The sequence below is a fragment of the Pseudophryne corroboree genome, chromosome 3, assembly GCF_028390025.1.
Source record: "Pseudophryne corroboree isolate aPseCor3 chromosome 3, aPseCor3.hap2, whole genome shotgun sequence".
NCBI lineage: Eukaryota > Metazoa > Chordata > Amphibia > Anura > Myobatrachidae > Pseudophryne > Pseudophryne corroboree.
Genome location: NC_086446.1, coordinates 445,102,510 through 445,113,509, shown reverse-complemented (window position 1 = coordinate 445,113,509; position 11,000 = coordinate 445,102,510).

Here is an 11,000-nt window from a genome sequence, read left to right as displayed (position 1 = left end):
GCACTGTAATGCTTGAGTGCAGATAAATCAGAATGTAAAGCTGCACCGTAGTAGGGGCGAGTGCATCCACTGGGGAGGTTAGAGATTAAGAGTGGTCAGCGCTTCCCGTCTTCCGTGCTTTTGTCACTGCGTGGGAGGTGCGAACAGAGATAGCGGTCGCCAGCCCCCCGCTCATCTCCCCGGGTGATATTAACAAATATACAGTCTCCGGTAGTGCGTCTTAGCACATTAGCACAATACCAGTACCCAGTCAGGCCAGAATATAGGTATGTGGCACATTACAGCAGGGGATCTGCGGGCACAGCACAGCCTCCGAGGGTGTGAGGGACTCCGCAGTCACAGGGGCCAAACTGGCAAGGGGTGGCTGCAGCAGTTAGCAGTCAGGCCGGATAGGAGCAGCTGCAGCAACTGATAATGTTATTGTTGCCCCAGCAGGGGTAAGCAGCAGTCACAGCCGGCTGGAGAACCCCCTATGGCGGGCAGCACTATGTGGGTGACAACAGATTCACCAGCTCTAGTAGAGAACACAGCAGCTGATAATGTTATTGTAGCACCAGCAGGGGTAAGCAGCAGTCACAGCCGGCTGGAGAACTCCCTGTGGCAGGCAGCACTATGTGGGTGACATCAGAATCACCGGCTCTTAGCAGAGAACACAGCCCGGGAGCCAGCCCCCCTTTTTAATGCAGGAGTGTGGGCGGCAGTATACAGCGGGGAGAGAGCAGAGAAGTCACCTCAAGATGGCCGCCGGGCGTCCCACCTGAGTTAAACTTTTTGATTGTCGAAATATTTTTTCCCCGCAAGAATATACAAATAAATTGTTTAAAAATCACACAGTGTGATATCCTACTTTTTTTTCAGATTCTGTCTTTCACAGTTGAAGTGTACCTATGATGGAAATTACAGACCTCTCTTTTTAAGTGGGTCAACTTGCACAGTCGGTGGCTGTCCAAATACTTTTTTGCCCCACTGTATATAGTAGAAAACAGAAGCTGCGGCACTCGAAGGTTTAAGTCTTCGAGTGCCGCAGCTTCTGATTTCTACTGCAACATTGTTTACTGAGGGCACCGGAGCTCATGTTAATCATCAGTGGGAGTGCCGGTCCGACAACACTTTGATATATGTGTGTGTGTGTATACTAGCCCTGTAGGCGGTGCTAGACACGCCCAGTAGGTGATGCTAGACATGCCCAGTAGGCGGTGCTAGTCACGCCACTCCAGTTGTGCACCCCCTAATAAAATGTGCTGCGTACGCCTATGGCATTATACCATTGTCTATACTTATTGCTGTCTTCAATAATTGCACCATTGCACACTACAATGTCTGTGTGAATGACACTTAATGCTTCAATAAAATTGTTTTTTTTTTAAAAGAAAGATGTAAAGCCATTCACCTCAGTACGAGAAGAGGGGTTATTATTGTATTTCATGTTTGTTTAAGCTCTATGAATTGTAAGGGGAACCCAAACCTGCACAGAATCTCATACAGGTTATCCCAAAACCATACTTGCCTACTCTCCTGGATTCTGTGGGAGACACCCGGTTTCTTGGGTAGTCCCCCGCAGCCCCGGAAGAGTAGGCACCCCTCCCACCTTCTGAAATGTGAAAATAAATACGTCAAAACTGCGGACCTGGCGGAGGGGGCGGGGCATAATGACACAATTATATGATAATTGCATAATTTTAGCTCCGACACTGTGCAAAACAGAGCCAATCGAGTACTTTTCTCCATGATAGGACAGGGCCTAATGATGTCACCGCTCAGCTGATCTATAATGTAGGTAAGTGTGCCCAAAACTAAAAGATCGAAGGGCCTAATTAGTAATGTAATTATCGCATTTATGCAACATATTAGCTGGAGAAAGATATTTAAGTTATATTCATATTTAACTAAAGTGAAAAGTCCCAAAATATGACAGATTTCACAGATTTTTCTATTTTTTTCTCTTGTGAAGACTGTAGTTCCCATGGAGTATAATGGAGAGTGCCTTCAGACAGTAATAATATAAAAGACAAAAGCAAATCTTCTCTAATTTTTTCAAACAATCATAATGCTATCTGTTGATGGTGTTATGTATGCTATTTCTAACCAGAAGCCAGCAGGATAGAGTGCTTTCTCCCATCATGCATTGCTCTTTAGAGAGTGCTCTCTGCTCGGTGTCTAGTCCACGCACTAGGAGACTGAAAGAGACAGGCTCACAGTGAGCGGGCACATACTGGCTCATGCTCACTCATAACATTGTTATTTCACCTCCTCTAGTCACTGCTCACACAGGACAGCCCTTGTTACTCTTTGAATGTCCCAGCAGCAAACTTAATTGAAATTGTAATGACCGATAATGGGGATTTATATGCACTTGCAAAGTACTGAAGTAGGTCTGAAATGGGTTGGGAAAGTATCAATGTTTGTGTATAAGAAAATCGGGGCAAAGTTATCTTGTCCCAAAATATAGATTTATTATTCAAATGAATGGGGTCCTAACTATATAAGTGCTCGCCGCGCCGGTCACCCAAACCCAACCCATGTGCATAACAGGTTTGCAATATAGACAGGACATTAGTCCCTTTATGTTGTGGAAAGTCCTTGATATCATCCAGGGCCTTAATAAAGAAATTAGATCTATGTCCTTGAAGAATACTGGAAAAGAGACGTTCAAATTTGTTACCTGTAAAATATAAATTCATGGGAATGGATCTTTTTATTCACAATTTGCTGCACCAGGCAGGCCTTGCATTCTGCCCAACAGGCTTTAGATAAAGGGGAGGGAGACACAATCTGCACAGAATGATACATCCCAGTTTGGGCTTTTTGGAATTTGTATGTGAAATTCTATACTGACAAACAACTACTTTTGCAGCCTGCCAGAACAGTGTAGGGTTATCCAGAATGCCGCAAATAAGAAAGATAGATAAGGAGAATTAAGGTTTCAACTGTCAGAGACAGAAAATGAGAAGTCTGCAGTTATGAGAGACCAAAAAGGAGAACTAAAGAGGATGCAACTGAGAGACATAGGAAAGGAGACATAAGGATGTTGGGTCACGGTTTGAGTTTTCAGGTTTGAGTCAGGACCCGTGGACTGGGCTGGCGAGTTGCACAGGATCCTAGGTGGCTGGATGAGAGGTCTACTCATTGGCAGAGCCTATATGGTATATGCCTGGTGCCATCAGAGAGGTTGATGATAACTGGAAGGCTCATAGACCGCCCCTGTTACCAACTGAATGCGAAACAAACCCTAACCCTGAAAGCAAGCGTAAAGGGCCAGAACCAGTGCTTGAGAACATCAGGGAGTGGTACAGCAAGTAATACAGTAATCAGTAGTATGTATGGAATCCACCAATGATTCCAAGAGGAATATAGATTCAGTACCAAGTCCCCATCACCCAAAATGACCACACTAACAGAGACTCAGTATGCACCCCAACACAAGAGGACCCTCAGAACAACAACCACCATCAATTGTGATACCAATGATACGAAGAGCAGAGTGTATCCGAGACAGGTAGGAGCTGCAATACAGGGAAGGCTCAGTGAGTGGCAGTACAGCCTGACGTGTAACTGGAGATAGCCCGCATGAACCCGTAATGAGTAGGGCAGATCTATCCAGAGAACTTGACAGAAGTCAAGATACCATATCAGTAGACTGAAGACTTGGCAGTAGAAGCACTATGGTAGCTTTGAATACTTTAGGTAACTGTATAGGCTGGGACAAAGAAATAGCAACAAGGCTAGACCGCAGGAGCCAGGTTAAAGGATACAGGAAATATAATGCAGGCTGATCCGGACTGGAACCGGCTCTTGAACAGAAATGGGACCAGAGAAAAGTAGAACTCGAACAAGACCAGGACCAGAGGCTTGACCCAGACTGGGACCGGAGAAAGTACAGACTGAACCGTACTGAAACCGAAGAAGAGGCAGCTTGAAGTAGTGCTTGCAGGGCCCAGGTAATAGTACCTGACTGTAGAGTAAAAACAGTAGACTCAGAGGCAGCGGCAAGGCAGGAATCCAGCAGACAAGAGCGCAGGTTCAGGCACTTGATCAGTGCAGAAGATACACACTGATCAGTGAGCACATTGAGGAGTGTTGTTCCACATTATAAATGGCAGGGTTGCTGGACCAACCAGCAGTTAAAACCAGAAGGTACACACCAGGAAGTGTGCACACATAGGAAGAAAAGTTCACGATTGTTCTGACAAGGTGCTTGTGACAGGTACAGGTTTAATAGGGCGCTCTTGCAGGTGATATGTTGAAGAGGTTATGTGAGTGCAAAAGACAGGCAGATACTGGATTCTGGTGTTCAGCTGATCCAAACCATCATGGCTGTGCCCGTGACTCCCAGTAGTGCAGTGACAGCATTAAAAAACAGAATGTAACACCATGATAAAGCACTGCCGGACAAGGTAAAGCTGGGGACACACTGAAGCAATGTATATCTGGACGATATGGTGGCTGGCGGGCCGACATATCGTATCCGCAGTACACATCATAACGATGTAATGAAGGCCGGAATGATCCATCATTCTGTCCTTCATTACACTGCATGGTGCCACATACAATATCATCTGGTTGGCCATGCAGCACGACCGACTGGAAGATCTTGCTAACGACCACTGGAGCGCACAGATTCGCCGTACACACTGAACGATCCAGCCGATACATTGTTCCAAGTTCTGGAAACTACATATTAGGCTGATATCGCTCTAGTACAGTGGTCTCCAACCTTAATTGGGGTGTGAGCTACTTTCGGAAAAGAAAACCTCTGAAGGAGCTATCCCCTCTCCCCAATGCGCGTGCGTTCCTGCGAAAGTGGGTGTGGCCTCACAACTACAAGTAATGCACCGCCGCGTAGTGCCAGAAACACAAATAATGCCCCTCAGCAGTGCCAGATACACAAATAATGCCCCTCAGCAGTGCCAGATATTCAAATAATGCCTCCCAGCAGTGCCAGATACACAAATAATGCCCCCAGCAGTGCCAGATACACAAATAATGCCCCCCCACAGTGTCTGGTACAGTGCCCCACACAGTGCTAACCCTTGCTGGCTTCTTCTACTGCTGCCGGTGCTGCTCCTCCTGTATGAGGGACGGAAGGGGAGGAGAGCACAGCGCGCGCCTCTCCTGTGAAGTCCGGAGAGCGGCTGCGGTGAGGGTGACAGAGTCTCCGGCGGCGGCGGGCATTTAAAATATGGTGCCGGTAAGTGAGCCAATCAAAACGCGCGGTCCACTGCCGGTCCACGAGCTCTGATTGGCTGACGGCCGGCACCATATTAAAAATGAAGGGAGGAGGAGTGCCAGTGACTGCACAAGCCCGTGCGCTCTGTGAGCTACCGAAAATACTACGGCGAGCTAGCTACGGGTTGGAGATCACTGCTCTAGTATGTACCCAGCTTAAGAATGACAAAGTAATGGTTTTGTGACAGGCTGCAACTGAGAAATACACAGAAAATCAAAAGTAAGTAAGCTGCAAATGACAAAATGAGAAAGACACAAACAAGGAGAGGTAGTGAGGCAGCGACTGAGGAATACACAGATAAGAACGAGGCTGCAATTAATATACAGAACCGGAGTAAAGTAGGTAGCCTGCAAATGACAAACTGATGGAAAGAAGTAAGTACTCAGCAAGTGAGAAAGAGACAGAAAAGGGGACATAAGGGTACAACTGCGCAACAGAAAAGGCGTGTTTACACCAAGAGAAATTAAACTGGGAGAGTACTGTGACAATCTACAAAAGATCCCGTTAAAAGAAATGTGTAACTTTCTCTACTTGTTACTAAAGAGACATATATGATATTTTCTCTGATTTCCCCTCTAACTTCTCCTATATAATAGCCCAGATCTGTGACTCTGTGCCTGTGTGTATAACGCTGGGCATGGCTAGGAGCTCTCATTGGGTTAACGGGAGGTCTTCAGTATGCCGACTGTCGGGATCCCGGCGCACAGTATACGGACGCCGGAATCCCGACAGCCGGCATACCGACACTTTATCTCCCTCTTGGGGGTCCACGACCCCCATGGAGGGAGAATAAAATAGCGTGGCGCGCGCAGCAAGCCCGCAAGGGGCTCATTTGCGCTCGCCATGCTGTCGGTATGCCGGCGGGTCTATCACACCCAGCCCACAGCTGATTGGGTGAGAAACGCCCTCCCACACAGGTTACATCCAATGGGAGGTTCTGCCCTTTGGCTGCTGTGTGTTCCCAGAGCAGGATTAACAATGGGGCTGATGGAGCTGCAGCTCTAGGACCACACCCCAAAATAGGCCCCCTGCATCTGCAGCAACATACCCTCCAACAATTTACACACAAAAATCAGTACAAATTCGAAAATGGGGCGTGGCCTCATATTTTTCTATACTTTCAATTAGTGATGTGCACCGGAAATTTTTCGGGTTTTGTGTTTTGGTTTTGGATTCAGTTCCGCGGCCGTGTTTTGGATTCGGACGCGTTTTGGCAAAACCTCCCTGAAATTTTTTTGTGGATTCGGGTGTGTTTTGGATTCAGGTGTTTTTTTTATAAAAAAACCCTCAAAAACAGCTTAAATCATAGCATTTGGGGGTCATTTTGATCCCATAGTATTATTAACCTCAATAACCATAATTTCCACTCATTTCCAGTCTATTCTGAACACCTCACAATATTATTTTTAGTCCTAAAATTTGCACCGAGGTCGCTGGATGGCTAAGCTAAGCGACCCAAGTGGCCGACACAAACACCTGGCTCATCTAGGAGTGGCACTGCAGTGTCAGACAGGATGGCCGATTTAAAAAATAGTCCCCAAACAGCACATGATGCAAAGAAAAAAAGAGGTGCACCAAGGTCGCTGGATGGCTAAGCTAAGCGACCCAAGTGGCCGACACAAACACCTGGCCCATCTAGGAGTGGCACTGCAGTGTCAGACAGGATGGCACTTCAAAAAATAGTCCCCAAACAGCACATGATGCAAAGATAAATGAAAGAAAAAAGAGGTGCAAGATGGAATTGTCCTTGGGCCCTCCCACCCACCCTTATGTTGTATAAACAGGACATGCACACTTTAACAAATCCATCATTTAAGCGACAGGGTCTGCCACACGACTGTGACTGAAATGACTGGTTGGTTTGGGCCCCCACCAAAAAAGAAGCAATCAATCTCTCCTTGCACAAACTGGCTCTACAGAGGCAAGATGTCCACCTCCTCCTCATCGTCCGATTCCTCACCCCTTTCACTGTGTACATCCCCCTCCTCACAGATTACTAATTCGTCCCCACTGGAATCCACCATCTCAGGTCCCTGTGTACTTTCTGGAGGCAATCGCTGGTGAATGTCTCGACGGAGGAATTGATTATAATTCATTTTGATGAACATCATCTTCTCCACATTTTCTGGAAGTAACCTCGTACGCCGATTGCTGACAAGGTGAGCGGCTGCACTAAACTCTCTTTCGGAGTACACACTGGAGGGGAGGTAAAATAAAGCCAGTTTGTGCAAGGGCCTCCAAATTGCCTCTTTTTCCTGCCAGTGTACGTACTGACTGTCTGACGTGCCTACTTGGATGCGGTCACTCATATAATCCTCCACCATTCTTTCAATGGTGACAGAATCATTTGCAGTTCCTTCAGTCCGGACCAGATGTCAGCACTCGCTCCAGACTGCCCTGCATCACCGCCAGCGGGTGGGCTCGGAATTCTTAGCCTTTTCCTCGCAGCCCCAGTTGCGGGAGAATGTGAAGGAGGAGCTGTTGACAGGTCATGTTCCGCTTGACTTGACAATTTTCTCACCAGCAGGTCTTTGAACCTCTGCAGACTTGTGTCTGCCGGAAAGAGAGATACAACATAGGTTTTAAATCTAGGATCGAGCACGGTGGCCAAAATGTAGTGCTCTGATTTCAACAGATTGACCACCCGTGAATCCTGGTTAAGCGAATTAAGGGCTCCATCCACAAGTCCCACATGCCTAGCGGAATCGCTGTTTTAGCTCCTCCTTCAAGCCTGATGAGGGGAATGACCTGACTCAGGCTGGCAGTGTCTGAACTGACTTCACGTGTGGCAAGTTCAAAGGGTTGCAGAACCTTGCACAACGTTGAAATCATTCTCCACTGCGCTTGAGTCAGCTGCATTCCCCCTCCTTTGCCTATATCGCAGGTAGCTGTATAGGCTTGAATGGCCTTTTCAGGACAAAAGGATCAGCTGCGCAATATATCAGGGAAAAGGACAATAAGAAATATGAGAGCCGATGTATATACCATAAATTTATTAACCATAAATGTAAGATAATTGATTAATAATCAAAATGCAACATTAAAATGTTATAAAAAAGCACACCTCAGATAAATGTATCCATTTAAAAGGAGTAACAGTTATATTGGATCTCTAATTAAAAGTCCACACATAATATGAGGTTCAGCTGGTATTCAGAGTAGTGAGTGACAAATATACTCAGGAAAATGACCGTAGGCAGAATATTGGAGATGCAATGAATGGTCAGTTGGATGTATGTCCCATAACATCAAAAGACGGGTTAACCCAATATTTAACACAGCGTTGATACCTCTCCTTGTGTGGGCTGGTCCAGAGCCGAGCGTCCTCGGCGGTGTATCCTGCAGTGCCCACTGGTGCGAATGCCGCAAAGGAGAGGGAGCCGCAAATTCACTGTGTGGAGCCGTTAATTGGTATAGACGGCTAGCGGGGAAGACACACCCGCGGCTGCTCTTACGGCCTCTGTAGATGGTGTAGACGGCTTGCGGGGAGAACAAACCCGTGGTAGTTTGCAAAGCTGCTTGCAGAGCCGAATAACCTTGGCAAGGTGTGCTGAAGAAGGCGTGGCTAACGCGTTTCGTCACGTGACCCGTGACTTTATCAAAGGAGTCACGGGTCACGTGACGAAACGCGTTAGGCCACGCCTTCTTCAGCACACCTTGCCAAGGTTATTCGGCTCTGCAAGCAGCTTTGCAAACTACCACGGGTTTGTTCTCCCCGCAAGCCGTCTACACCATCTACAGAGGCCGTAAGAGCAGCCGCGGGTGTGTCTTCCCCGCTAGCCATCTATACCAATTAACCGCTCCACACAGTGAATTTGCGGCTCCCTCTCCTTTGCGGCATTCGCACCAGTGGGCACTGCAGGATACACCGCCGAGGACGCTCGGCTCTGGACCAGCCCACACAAGGAGAGGTATCAACGCTGTGTTAAATATTGGGTTAACCCGTCTTTTGATGTTATGGGACATACATCCAACTGACCATTCATTGCATCTCCAATATTCTGCCTACGGTCATTTTCCTGAGTATATTTGTCACTCACTACTCTGAATACCAGCTGAACCTCATATTATGTGTGGACTTTTAATTAGAGAACCAATATAACTGTTACTCCTTTTAAATGGATACATTTATCTGAGGTGTGCTTTTTTATAACATTTTAATGTTGCATTTTGATTATTAATCAATTATCTTACATTTATGGTTAATAAATTTATGGTATATATATCGGCTCTCATATTTCTTATTGTCCTTTTCCCTGATATATTGCGCAGCTGATCCTTTTGTCCTAAATTGTTTCCCTTAAACACCCACATAGTGTTTTCAGCTGCGCACCTATCAGGGTAGTTTGATCATTCGTTATTCGCTCTTGAGGCGCTGTGTAAGCAGTTTATTGTTTTTCTTTTGAATGGCCTTTTGCTGCTCCTCCATCCTCTGAAGCAAATAGAGGGTTGAATTCCACCTCGTTACCACCTCTTGCTTCAGATGATGGCGGGCAGGTTCAGGAGTGTTTGCTGGTGCTCCAGTCTTCGGCATGCGGTGGCTGAATGCCGAAAGTGGCCCGCAATTCTTCGGGCCACAGACAGCATCTCTTGCACGCCCCTGTCGTTTTTTTTTTTTTTTAAAGTTAGAATTTTTATTGAGGTTGGTCAGTAATCAAAACAGTAACAAGAACAAACTTGTGCAGGGTAATGATATTGAACATGAAAACAAACATTTTACATACCAAATCAGAACAATAGAGACATTTTCATGGAATTATAGGCCAGTAGGTATTAGTAATTTGCGCCCTGCATAACTCTACACGTGTATCTGACTTTTCTCATTTTATTTTACCGATATAGTATAAAATTTATACCAAAACAGAGTGTAGTCTTGTGAAGAGTAAGAGTAGGAAAGCAAAAGGAAAGGGAGGGAGAGAAGAGGCTAGAGAATATATCTTAATAAAGGGGAAAAAATGGGAAAATTGCATATCGGGAGGCAAGAGGATGGGAACAGTCCACTGTATTGATAACAGAGGGGGGGACAACAGAAGTGATAGAGGTATTAGCATAATTAGCAATATCAACAGAGTCCGGGCATCAATAAAGACCGAGCGAGGTACCAAGGAGACCAGATGTTGTGGAACTGGGCCACTGTGTTGTTCCTCAGGCTTGTAATATATTCCATACTGGCTATATAATTAATCTTGGTCATCAGTAATGCCTTGGAGGGAGGTTTATGGTCTTTCCAGCATTTAGCGATCAGAGATTTAGCCGCCATGCAAAGTAACATGGTAAGCTTGTCTTGGGGTTTGGGTAGCAATGGTATGGGAGCATGCAGAAGAGCAGTTTCAGGGGAGAGGTCTAGATTATGTCCGCATGTTTGAGCAATAAGTGCTCCTACCATTTTCCAAAAGGGGCGAATAGAGGGGCACGTCCACCATATGTGGAAAAAGGTGCCCTCCTCTCCACAGAGTCTCCAACACAGATTTGATGTCGTGGGGTAAATGGAATGAAGTCTGGAAGGAACTAAGTACCACCTGGTGTAGACCTTATAGCATGTTTCTCTGAGTGCCACACTAATGGAGGCTTTAGCAATGCGCATTCTGATTTCTTCCCATTGATCATCTTCCAACGGATGGGAGAGATCCGATTCCCAGGCTAATTCATGGGATTCACGGTCAGGGGGGTCTGGGGTCAGAATAGAGTTGTATATCGTTGAGATATTCCCTTTTTTGCCAATTGAAAGTAAACACATATGTTCAAAGGAGGTGGGTGGTTTCAAAGATGTAGT